Genomic DNA, 13,139 nt, shown 5'->3' with positions numbered 1-13,139 from the left:
GCTCACTGGAGTCTCGAACTTCTGGGCTAAAGCAATCCTCCCACCTCAGCCTCTTGAGTAGCTGGGACTACAGGTGTATGCCATCCTACCCAGCTAACTTTAAAATTTTTTTTGTGGAGACAAGGTCTCACCTTGCTGATCAAGCTGGTCTTGAACTCCTGGCCTCGAGCAATCCTCCTGCCTTGGCCTCCCAAAGTGCTGGGATTACAGGCATGAACCATCATGCTTGGCTCATCTTTTGCTTTTTTTTTTTTTTTTTTTTGAGATGGAGTCTCGCTCTGTCACCCAGGCTGCAGTGCAGTGGCACGATCTTGGTTCACTGCAACCTCTGCCTCCTGGGTTCAAGCAATTCTCCTGCCTCAGCCTCCTGAGTGCTGGGACTACAGGTGTACACCACCACACTCGGCTAATTTTTTTGTATTTTTAGTAGAGACGGGGTTTCACCATGTTGGTCAGGCTGCTCTCGAACTCCTGACCTCATGATCCGCCCACCTCAGCCTCCCAAAGTGCTGGGATTATAGGCAAGAGCCACCGCACCCAGCTCCACCTTTTGCTTTTCAAGATATTTCTGTACTGTTTGAATTTTTACAGCAAGAGCATAGTGACTGGGAAGGAAAGGTTGAGCAGCAATCCTGAAACCTATTTCTTCTCTTTACCAAGGATCCTTGGGAGAAGAAAGGGATCCCCACTCACATCCCCTTGTAAACACTCCAGTAACCACAGCTTCTGGTAAGCAAACTAATGGTATTTACTAGCAGAAAGATAATGGTAAGTCTTTGTGTAATGCATTTATCAATATATACGTTGTCTGCCTAGGGTGTTTACCAGAAGTAAAATTGGAATTTGTGGATTTATGGGGCATAGTGTGCTGGAAAATGTCACATAAGCTGTGTAATTAATGGGGTGTAAAATGAAGATGCTCTGTAATCAATATGGCTCCCTCATGTAAGTGATGGCATGTACAATTGCTTAGACTCACACATTAAATACAAGTGCATACATATTCTATGCAGTAGAGGAATGCTCTCTGGGGGGAGGTGTTGATGGTGTTGAACTTCAAGGGAGGGATGTTTTGTCTGTGCCTTGGGATCGTTTGTATCCTTTGAATTAGAGTTTGGTACTGTGAGATCTATGATTCATGTGATTTGACTTGACAAATTGGGAGACATAGATTGGGTAACATCAGCACATAAATGCATCTTATAGCTGTGGAATTTGAGAGATATAGTCAGAGGAAGGGTGAGAGAGGTCATAGATACAAAACAGAAGAGCAGGCTGGGCATGGTGGCTCACACGTCAGCACTTTGGGAGGCCGAGATGGGCAGATCACCTGAGGTCAGGAGTTCGAGACCAGCCTGGCCAACATGGTGAAACCCTGCCTCTGCTGAAAATACAAAAATTAGCCAGGCATGGTGGTGGGTGCCTGTAATCCCAGCTACTCAGGAGGCTGGAGGCAGGGAGAATTGCTTGAACCCAAGAGGTAGAGGTTACAGTGAGCTGAGTTTGTGCCACTGCACTCCAGCCTGGGTGATAGAGTGAGACTCCATCTCAAAAACAAAACAAAAAATTTAGAGAAAACAGAAGTGCTTGGACTATTGCAGTAGCTTCATAACCGGTCTCCCAGCTTCCCTTCTTGACCGCTCCATAACCCAGTCTCCACACAGCATGACACCCCTGTTTGGAACTTTCCAGTGGCTTGCCATCACATTTAGAATAAAATACAAAGTGCTTATCATGGCCCACAAGGCCCTACACAAATGGGCTCCTGGGACCTCTTCAGCTCAACTCCTAGTACTCTCTTCCTTGTTAACCAATGTTCATGCTATGCTGGGCTCTTTTAACTGCCTGAGAGCCTCTTTCTGGCTGTTTTCTCTGCCTGCAGTATCTTTCCCTTGGGGCATTCTCTGCATGGCTGGCCCTCTCTCAGGTTTCAAGTCTCAGTTCCAATGCCACCTTCTCAAGGGATTTGCCTTGGTAATGGAATCTAAAGCAACTCTACCCTCCCTCAGTCTCTATTGCCTTACCTCATCCCCATCATTTTATTTGCTTTAGAGCACTATCTGAAATTATTGTGTTTTCTTGTTTGTTTTTTTTTTGAGACAGGGTCTTGCTCTGTCATTGAAGGCTGCAGTGCAGTGGCACAATCATGGCTCACAGCCAGCAAGGAAGAGAGTACTAGGAGTTGAGCTTAAGAGGTCTCAGGAGCCCATTTGTGTAGGGCCTTGTGGGCCATGATAAACACTTTGTATTTTATTCAAAATGTGACGGCAAGCCACTGGAAAGTTCCAAACAGTGATGTCATGCTATGTGGAGACTGGGTTATGGAGAGGTCAAGAAGGGAAGCCTCGACTCCCAGAGCTCAAGTGATCCTCCTAGCTCAGCCTCCCGAGTAGCTGGGACTACAGGTGTGTGCCACCGCGCCTGGCTAATTTTTAATTTTTTGTAGAGACAAAATCTTGCCATGTTGCTTAGGCTGGTCTTGAACTCCTGGGCTCAAGTGATCAGCCCACCTTGGCCTCTCAAAGAGTTGGGATTACAGGTGTGAGCCACGGTGCCCAGCCTGATTTTTTAATAGTGGTAAAATATACACAACATAAAATTTACCATTTTAACAAAAAAATTTTTTTTTTTTTGAGGTGGAGTTTTGCTCTTGTTGCCCAGGCTGGAGTGCAATGGCACAATCTCAGCTCACTGCAACCTCTGCCTCCCAGGTTCAAGCGATTCTCCTGCCTCAGCCTCCCAAGTAGCTGGGATTACAGGTATGTGCCACTGTGCCTGGCTAATTTTGTATTTTTAGTAGAGATTGGGTTTCTCTATGTTGGCCAGGCTGGTCTCAAACTCCTGACCTCAGGTGATCCACCCGCCTCGGCCCCCCAAAGTGCTGGGATTACAGGTGTGAGCCACCACTCCCGGCCCATTTTAACTATTTTTAAGTGTACAGTTCAGTGGCATTAAGTACATTCATAATGTTGTGTCATCATCACCACTATTTCCAGAACTTTTTTTTATCATCCCAAACAGAAACTCTATGCCCGTTAGACAGTAACTTTCCATTCCTTCCTCCCCTCAGCCTCTGGTAACCTCTATTCTACTTTTTGTCAATGAATTTTCCTGTTCTAGGTACCTCATATAGGTGCAATGATACAATCTTTGCCCTTTTGTGTCTGGCTTTCAGGGTTTATCCATGTTGGAGGATGTGTCAACATTTCACTCCTTTTAAAGGTTTTCAAGATTCATCCATGTTGTAGCATGTGTCAGCAGCTCATCCCTTTTAAAGGCTGAGTAATATTCCTTTTTTTTTTTTTTTTTAGACGAAGTTTTGCTCTTGTTGCCCAGGCTGGAGTGCAGTGGCACGATATCTTGGCTCACTGCAACCTCTGCCTCCAGGGTTCAAGCGATTCTCCTACCTCAGCCTCCTGAGTAACTGGGATTACAGGCATCCGCCACCAAGCCTGGTGGCTTGGTTTGTTTTTTTTTTTTTGAGACGGAGTTTGGCTCTCGTTGCCCAGTCTGGAGTGCAATGACGCTATCTCAGCTCACTGCAACCTCCGTCTCCCAGGTTCAAGCGATTCTCCTGCCTCAGCCTCCTGAGTAGCTGGGATTATAGGCATGGGCCACCACGCCTGGCTAATTTTGTATTTTTAGTAGAGACGGGTTTTTTCCATGCCTGTAATTGCCACCATGCCCAGCTAAATTTTTTTTTTGTCTTTTTAGTAGAGACGGGGTTTCTCCATGTTAGTCAAGCTGGTCTCAAACTTCTAACCTCAGGTGATCCACCCGCCTCAGCCTCCCAAAGTGCTGAGATTACAGGCATGAGCCACTGTGCCTCGCCTTAATTTTTTGTATTTTTAGTAGAGACAAGGTTTCACCATGTTGGCCAGGCTGGTCTTGAACTCCTGACCTCAGGTGATCCACCCGCCTTGGCCTCCCAAAGTGCTGGGATTACAGGCATGAACCACAGCGCCCAGCAGATGTCTCTGGTAATTGAACAGTTTAACTTGATTCTGTCCCACAGAAATATAACAAGAGCCATATATAGAATTTAAATTTTTTTTTTTTTTTTTTGAGACAGGGTGTCCCTCTGTCACCCAGGCTGGAGTGCAGGGGCATGATCACAGCTCACTGAGGCCTCGAACTTCTAGGCTCAAATGATCCTCCTGTCTTAGCCTCCTGATTACTAGAACTACAGGCACGTGCCACTGTGCCCAGCTATTTTTATTTTTGTAGAGACAGGGATCTCGCTGTGTTGCCAGGGCTGATCTCAAACTCCTAGGCTTAAGCAATCCTCCCTCCTTGGCCTTCCAAAGTACTGAGATTACAGGCGTGAGCCACTGTGCCCAGCTGAATTTTCTAGTAGCCATATTAAAACAATAAAAAGAGGCCCTGCAAATCACTGGCAAGCTACTTAACCTTCTTGATCTTCCACTCCCTCTTGGGTAAGATATCCACCAAGGGGCAATTGTAAAGATCAGATGAGGTAGCATATAGGAAAGATACACATGAAAATGATTTGCTAGTGCAACATCTGATAGTCAAAGTGTTATTTTTATTTTTCTGGAAATAAACAAATGATTTGAAAAAGTATCATGTGGTGAGCACCAGATGGATAATGAGACAAGTTTATTAAACATCTTAAACTGTGCAGTCAGTGACAAAAGCAAGTGGGAAGCAACTAAAGATGTTAGAGCTGGGAAAGCCGCCTCATCTGGTCAAAGTCAGGAGGAGCAAATCCCTCTGAGCCACCAGCCCGTTTGCCCACTTGGCTCGACCCCAGCTGACAGCCCGTGCAGGAGTTACTGCTGCTTGGGAGACTTGAGATTTTGGCCAGCAGCATGCTTTTGTAATCTTCTATGTGACTGTATTCGCCCACATTTCTGACTCAGAATGAACAGGGAAAGGCGCTGCTGGCAGCTGAATTACCTCAAAACCCAGCTCCAGCCAACCCTTTGAATAGTAATGAGAGCAACGTGCTCCTCCACACATCACCTAAATAGGGAGGCCCATTTGTTATCACCACTTGGCAGATGAAAGTATTGTTTCACAGCGGTTAAGTGATTAGGCCTGGATAAGCAAGCAGAATTTCGAACCCAAGTAGCCTGACCCTGGGCCTTGTGCTGTTAGCCCTGAGGCTGCTTTAGGGACCAGAGATTACGTTATTAGGCAAATATTAAATAAACTAAGTGCATTTAGTTGCCTTCCCACCCTCAGAAAGCAACCTGGACTCAACCACTTTATTATTGATTTATTTATATCACTCTATTTTGCAGATGAAAAGCATCATTGAGTATCTCTCCCTCTCTCTTTTTTTTTGAGACAGGATTTTGCTCTGTCACCCAGGCTGGAGTGCAGTGGTGCAATCATGGCTCACTGCAGCCTCGACCCCCTGAGCTCAAGCAATCCTCCTTCCTCAGCCTCTCAAGTAGCTTCAGTGATTCTATTTTTAGTACTTTTAGTGGTCACCCCACACCTCTAAAGGAAGGTTTGGGCCAAGCATGGAGGCTCATGCCTGTAATCCCATCCTTTGAAAATAAACTCACCCTCATAACTCAGTAATTTGTTGCTGCTGAGATGATTGAAAAGAATGGACCTTGAGTTCGAACTGTTCAGTTGTGGTTGTCACTTAAGGTCCAGCTTGCTGGGCTTCTCTGGAGTGCTGAGGCAAGGGGTGCCCCGCCCTATCCAAAATCTGTGTTGTGAGTCAGAAGGCAGAGACGCCAGAAGTCCATGGGGCAATTCCCAGGAGGAGGGCCTGCTCTGAGTGACATGTCCTCTTGGCTCTGTGGACTCCTCACCTGGAGGGGGCATCTGAAGACAGAATCCAGGACAGTAAGTCCCAATGAGGAGTTCCATTCATGGTGTGGCAAGTAAGCTCCAACTAGACTGATCTCTGGGCAGATTCCAACTATTAACTGTGGGGGGGAAAAAAAAAGCACTGGAGATTAAAAAAAAAAAGCAGGCAGATTCTGAAGAGGAGTCGACACTTGGAAGAAGGAAATGGCACAGGATGAATTTCTCCTGTTTTTAATTTAAATTTTTTTCTTTTCTATTTTAAAAATATTTATTTATTTACTTAAAAAAATTAAGATGCGGTCTCACTATGTTGGCTGGGCTGGTCTCAAACTCCTGGGCTCAAGTGATCTGCCTGCCTCAGCCTCCCAAGGTGCTGGGATTACAGGTGTGAGCCACTGTGCTTGGCCTGCCTTTTGACTTTTAAGACCAATCCTGAACATTTTTCCATGCTGCTGCTTTTTTTCTTCCCCCTCTCTGTCGCCTAGGGTGGAGTGTAATGACATAATCTCGGCTCACTGCAAACTCCACCTCCTGGGTTCAAGCAATTCTCCTGCCTCAGCCTTCTGAGTAGCTGGGATTACAGGCACGCACCAACAGGACCGGCTAATTTTTGTATTTTTAATAGAGATGGGGTTTCACCATGTTGGCCAGGCTGGTCTCAAACTCCTGGCCTCAAGTGATCCGCCCACCTCAGCCTCCCAAAGTGCTGGGATTACAGGTGTGAGCCACAGAGCATGGCCATTTTTTTCCCCCATGCTTCTAAATATTATATATATATATATATATATATAGACAGGACCTCACTCTGTTGCCCAGGCTGGAGTGCAGTAGTGCAATCTCAGCTCACTGCAGCTATGACCTCCCCAGACTCAGTTTATCCGCCCATCTCAGCCTCTTGAGTAGCTGGGACTACAGACATGCACCACCACACCTGGCTAATTTAATTTTTTTTTTTTTTTTTTGTAGAGACAGGGTCTCACTATGTTGCCCAGGCTGGTCTTGAACTCCTGGGCTCATCTTCCAGAGTGCTGGGATTACAAGTGTGAGCCACTATGCCCATCCATGCAATATCATTGTTGGTGACTGTGTATCAGTCACAATATGACTAGATCGTAATTGATTATTAAGTGTGTTACCCTTATATTTTACACATGAATCACAAGCATTTTTCTCAGTTGGTTTCCGCTTTATAACTTTATGGTGAGCCTGTCCTTTCATTAGTTGGCTGTGGTCCAATAAAAACCAACCACCATCTCTCTGGGTAAACATCTGATAAATGGCATTTTTGATGTGGGCAGGGTCCATGTCTTTTTTGTTTATCACTGTATTGCCAGTGCCTGGCATAGCACCTGGAGTGAAAGAACTACTCACAAAATTTGTGGGCAGGTCCGGTGGCTCATGCCTATAACTCCAGCATTTGTGAGGCCGAGGCAGATGGATCGCTTGAGCCCAGGAGTCTCAGACCAGCCTGGACAACGTGGCAAAACCCCAAGTCTACAAAAAAATACAAAAATTAAGCTGGGCGTGGTGGTGCACAACTTGTAGTCCCAGCTTCCCAGGAGGCTGAGGTGGGAGGATTGCCTGAGTCTGGGGAGGTCGTAGCTGCAGTGAACTGAGATTGCACCACTGCACTCCAGCCTGGGCAACAGAGTGAGACCCAGTCTCAAAAAATAAATAAACAGGCCAGGTGCGGTGGCTCATGCCTGTAATCCCAACACTTTGGGAGGCGGAGGCAGGTGGATCACCTGTGGTTAGGAGTTTGAGACCAGTCTCGCCAACATGGTGAAAACCCATCTCTACTAAAAAAAAAAAAAAAAATACAAAAATTAGCCGGGCATCGTGGTGGGCACCTGTAATCCCAGCTAATCAGGAGGCTGAGGCAGAAGAATCACTTGAATGGGGGAGGTGGATGTTGTAGTAATCCGAGATATCACTTCATTGCACTCCAACCTGGGCAACAAGAGCAAAACTCTGTCTCCAAAAAAAAAAAAAAAAAAAAAAAAATATATATATATATATATATATATATACACACACACACACATATATACACACATATATATACATATGTATACACATATATATACACATATATATATAAAATAAATAAAATTTGTGTTGACTAACACAAATTGATCATGTTTGATTGACTAACTTGTGACCTGTGTTTAAGGCGAAGACTCAGGTTACCATCACTGGTTGCTGGCCTCTGTTAGACTGTTGAATAGCTTTTAATTTAGTAATTCATGCCCTTTGACCTAGTAATTCCCCTTCTAGAGTCTATCCGAAAGAATTTTTCAGAGATGCACGCAAAGATTTATGTATAAGGATGATCATTCCAGTTTTAAGAGTGAAAAATTCTAAATAATTTCTAGCAATATGAAAATAATACGTAATTACAACATAAACATTAATATGGGGTTTTTGAATGTTTTGATGATGTGAGGAAGTTCTTATGATGTCATGGCATATACAAAACCAGAATGTAAAATTGTTCGTAGGATTTCTCAATGCTGTTAAACTTAGCATGAAATACACCACACCTAACACGTGTTGTGTGAGTTGGGAATGATTTCAGCACCAAGGAACAGAAAACCTAACTCATGGTGGCTTAAACTTAGAGGGGTTAAGTTTTCTGTCATTGGCTGGGCACGGTGGCTCACGCCTGTAATCCCAACACTTTGGGAGGCTGAGGCGGGCAGATCACTTGAGGCCAGGAGTTCAAGACCAGCCTGGCTCACATGGTGAAATCCTGTCTCTACTAAAAATACAAAAAATTAGCCGGGCGTGGTGGCGGATGCTTGTAATCCCAGCTACTTGGGAGGCCAAGGCAGAAGAATCCATGAATCTGGAAGGCAGAGGTTGCAGTGAGCTGAGATCACTCCATTGCTCTCCAGCCTGGGCGACAAGAGTGAAACTCCATCTCAAAAAAAGAAAGGTTTTATCTCATATATAGCCTGTAGCCTGGAGGTGGTGGTTGAGGGTCTGATGGCAGCAGTGTGGAGATGTCAGGGCCGGATCTCTGCGATTCTCTTTTGTTTTTTTTTTTCTGAGATGGAGTCTCGCTATGTCATCCAGGCTGGAGAGCAGTGGCACAATCTCAGCTCACTGCAACCTCTGCCTCCTGGGTTCAAGCAATTCTCCTGCCTCAGCCTCCTGAGTAGCTAGGATTACAGGTGTGTGCCATCATGCTCGGCTAATTTTTGTATTTTTAGTAGAGACTGGGTTTCATCATGTTGGCTAGGCTGGTCTTGAACTCCTGACCTCCAGTGATCCGCCCGCCTCAGCATCCCAAAGTGCTGGGATTACAGGCATGAGCCACCGTGCCTGGCCTGCGATTCTCTTTTCTTAATGGCTGGGCTGCCATAAAGAAAATCGAGGCCTGCCCCAGCTCCAGGATGACTGCACTTGAGTCAGGAAGGAGGAGGGGGACTTGTACGGTGCCTGCAGTGTCTGTCCCTTTGATCAGGAACACCAAGAGCCTACCAAGGTGCCCCAGCAGATGTTGGCTTATTTCTCTTTGACTAGAATTGTGTCCCGTGGCTACCCCCAGCTACAGGAGAACCCAGGAAAGTGAGTATTTAACATCCCAGTCTCTAGAGTGGAGGCAGCAATGGGGAATTGGTGGGAATATCTATTAGGTTAGTTGATAAACTAACATTTCATTTCCATTTTACTTCTTTCAGGGTGGTGGGTTTATGGGTGTTTTTACTTTTCTTCTTTATTTTTTCTGTCTCATGTAATTTTTCTACAACAAGCATTTCTAATTTCTGTTGTTGAAAAAATATGACAGATACTGCTTTAAAAATCCTTTGTGAGGTTGTGGGCTTTCATTTCTGGAAGCGTTCATACTATCATCAGTCAAAATTGTGGAGAAGGAAGGAATTGTTGAATTCTGTGGGGGTTGGATTGACACCTCTCTCTTCCCAGTAGACTGTGACATCCCCAGGGAATGGGTGGGTGGGGAAATCTATGATTTGTTTAGCTTCTGTCAGGTACTGTGCTAGTTGCTTGGCAAGCAAGCATCGTCTCATCTAATTCTCATAGCAGCCTTCCTTTTACAGACAAGAGGAAGACAGGCTAAATAACTTAATCAGGTCATACATTGGGTGAAAGGAAGCTGGATCTCAGCACCAGGCTTTAATTTTGTAGGTTCCTGAGACATAGTAATCTCAATAAAGTGTGTGTTGAATGAATGTGGAGTCAATGAATCCCTTGGATGTGTAAGTTTTTAAAAGAAAACTGCAGCGGTTCCGTGATAATTATTTCTTGTAGAACACCCATTCATTTTAACTTGCGCAATTGAAAAATAACAGGCTGTGTAAATTGCCTGCAGGAGAGGAACTCTGCGCACACTTTCCTGTATCTAAAACCCTTGCCTAATTGCCGGATGTAAATAACGAGTATGATTCCTGTATGAAAAGACAGCCGAAGATTTGTTTCTCATGAGGTCTCTGAAGTTTTTTATTATGAAAAAATTCCAAATATATTCAAACATAGTGAGAATGGTAGTATGAACTCCAAGGTACGCATCACCCAGCTTCAAGAAGCATCACTATTTTGCTCACTTTTCCATTTGTCTCCCCGTTCCCACTTTTTTTATTAGACTAAAGTACTTTAAAGCGAACCCAAAGATTCATTTCACCATGAAACATTTGATATTTATTCCAATATTTATTTTATTCCAATAGTTATAATTGGAATGAAAGGGATTTTGTGTGGCCCTGCGTTTTTCTTTCTTTAGATCTGCTAGTACAGGAAGCGATGATGTAAAAATCATCCCGGGGCACGTGGACTTCTGGAGGCCTAGGTGAAAAGAGGCATATTCCTCACAGGCTATGCAATTTGTTTTTCCCTTAGCTCCTCTGGCTCCAGCAGTAATACTTTCCTCAAATGCTGAAAATTAAATATCTGGCCTCTCTTAGCTAGATTTCTGGGGAGTGCTTCTTTTGAGACTATTTTTGGCATGAAAATATCACTCAAGTTGCTTGAAGTTATTTGGAATTTTTGAAGTATGAAAAGCATCTCACTAGAGCCATGGTTGAGGCTGAGTGGGTAGAGTTACTTATTACACAGGCTATCATTTCCCATCCAGCTTCTTGCTTTCTGTGCCCATCTGTTTAATGGTTCTAATGCTTTAGGATGGCCGGGTGCGGTGGCTCAAGCCTATAATCCCAGCACTTTGGGAGTCTGAGGCGGGCGGATCACCTGAGGTCGGGAGTTCGAGACCAGCCTGACCAACATGGAGAAACCCCGTCTCTACTAAAGATGCAAAATTAGCCAGGCATGGTGGTGCACGCCTGTAATCCCAGCTACTCGAGAGGCTGAGGCAGGAGAATCGCTTGAACCCGGGAGGCGGAGGTTGCAGTGAGCCGAGATTGTGCCATTGCACTCCAGCCTGGACAACAAGAGTGAAACTCCATCTCAAAAAAAAAAAAAATGCTTTAGGACAAGGACTGCATCCTGGTTGGGATGTGAAAGGTGACCCAACAGGTGTGGAGGAGGAGTGGCTGGTGGCCAGTAGAGGGGAATCTGCCTGGCTGGCCAGCCTTCCTTCCAGCTGTGTGCCCTGCCTAGGCTTTCTGGAAGAGTCCAGAATGCTGGGAGGTCCATGGAGAGTTTCTGAAAATGCTGGGATTGTCGGTGTCTCTTAGTCCATGTTGTGTTGCTATAACAGAAAACCACAGACTGGGTGATTTCTTTATTTATCTATTTATTTTGAAACGGAGTCTCACTCTGTCACCCAGGCTGGAGTGCAGAGTGCAATGGTGCAATCTTGGCTCACTGCAACTTCCACCTCCCAGGCTCAAGCAATTCTCCTGCCTCAGGCTCCCGAGTAGCTGGGATTACAGGTGTGTGCCAACAGGCCCAGTTAATTTTTGTATCTTTAGTGGAGAAGGGGCACTATGTTGGCTAGGCTGGTCTTGAACTCCTGACCTCAAGTGATCCATCTGCCTCAGCCTCCCAAAGTGCTGGGATTACAGGTGTGAGCCACTTCACCAGCCCAGACTGGGTGATTTACAAAGAAATTTAAGGCTGGGCGTGGTGGCTCACGCCTGTAATCTCAGCACTGGGAGGCTGAGGCGGGTGGATCACGAGGTCAGGAGATTGAGACCATCCTGGCTAACATGGTGAAACCCTGTCTCTACCAAAAATACAAAAAATTAGCTGGGCGTGGTGGTGGGCGCCTGTAGTCCTGGCTACTCAGGAGGCTGAGGCAGGAGAATGGCGTGAACCTGGGAGGCCAAGCTTGCAGTGAGCCGAGATCGCGCCACTGCATTCAAGCCTGGGTGACAGAGCAAGACTCTGTCTCAAAAAAAAAAAAAAAAAAAAAAAGAAATTTAATTCTTACAGTTCTGGAGGCTGGGAAGTCCAAGGTTAAGGGAACATATCTGGCAAGGGTCTTTGTGCTCCATCATCCTGTGGCAGAGGGCATCACATGGTGAGAGAGCATGGGGGCAGGGGGAAAAACTCATCCTTTTATCAGGAATCCATGAGAATTACCCACTCCAAAGATCACTAACCCACTCCCATGATAATGATACATCATGGATCAATAATTCACTCACGGCCGGGCGTGGTGGCTTATGCCTGTAATTCCAGCACTTTGGGAGGCCAAGGCGGGTGGATCACTTGAGGTCAGGAGTTCAAGACCAGCCTGGCCAACATGAGGACGTGCTATCTCTACTAAAAATGCAAATACTATCTGGGTGTGGTGGCAGATGCCTGTAATCCCAGCTACTTGGAAGGCTGAGGCAGGAGAATCGCTTGAATCTGGGAGGTGGAGGTTGCAGTGAGCTGAGATCATGCCACTGCACTCCAGGCTGGGTGACAGAGTGAGACTTTGTTTCCAAAAAAAAAAAAAAAAAAGGAAAAATTCAATCTTGAAGGCAGAGCCCTCATTACTTCACTTCATCATGTCTTATAAGAATCAACACTGTTGCACTGGGGATTAAGTTCTAACACATGAACTTTGGGTGACACATTCACATAAAGTGTTTGCCGAGACCTAATCATAGACTCTAGAGTGCTTCTCCTCCCTCACACCTCACTGTCACATCACTAAAGGCCCATTTACAACAGTTCCTTTTTATGCCATGCCTGCTGTTTAACAATGAATTACAAGGCATACTAAAAGCTAAAACACACGGAAGAGACAGAGCAAACATTAAAACCAGACTGAGATATGCCAAGCATATTGGAATTATTAGGCCCAGATTTTTTTTTTTTAATTTTTGAGGTGGGGTCTCACTCTGTTGCCCAGGTGGGAAGTTCAGTGGTGCCATCACGACTCACTGCAGCCTCGACCTCCTGGCCCAAGCAATTCTCCCATCTCAGCCTCCCAAGCA

The sequence above is a fragment of the Gorilla gorilla genome, chromosome 1 (assembly GCF_029281585.2).
Source record: "Gorilla gorilla gorilla isolate KB3781 chromosome 1, NHGRI_mGorGor1-v2.1_pri, whole genome shotgun sequence".
Lineage (NCBI taxonomy): Eukaryota > Metazoa > Chordata > Mammalia > Primates > Hominidae > Gorilla > Gorilla gorilla.
This window is presented reverse-complemented; position numbering follows the sequence as displayed.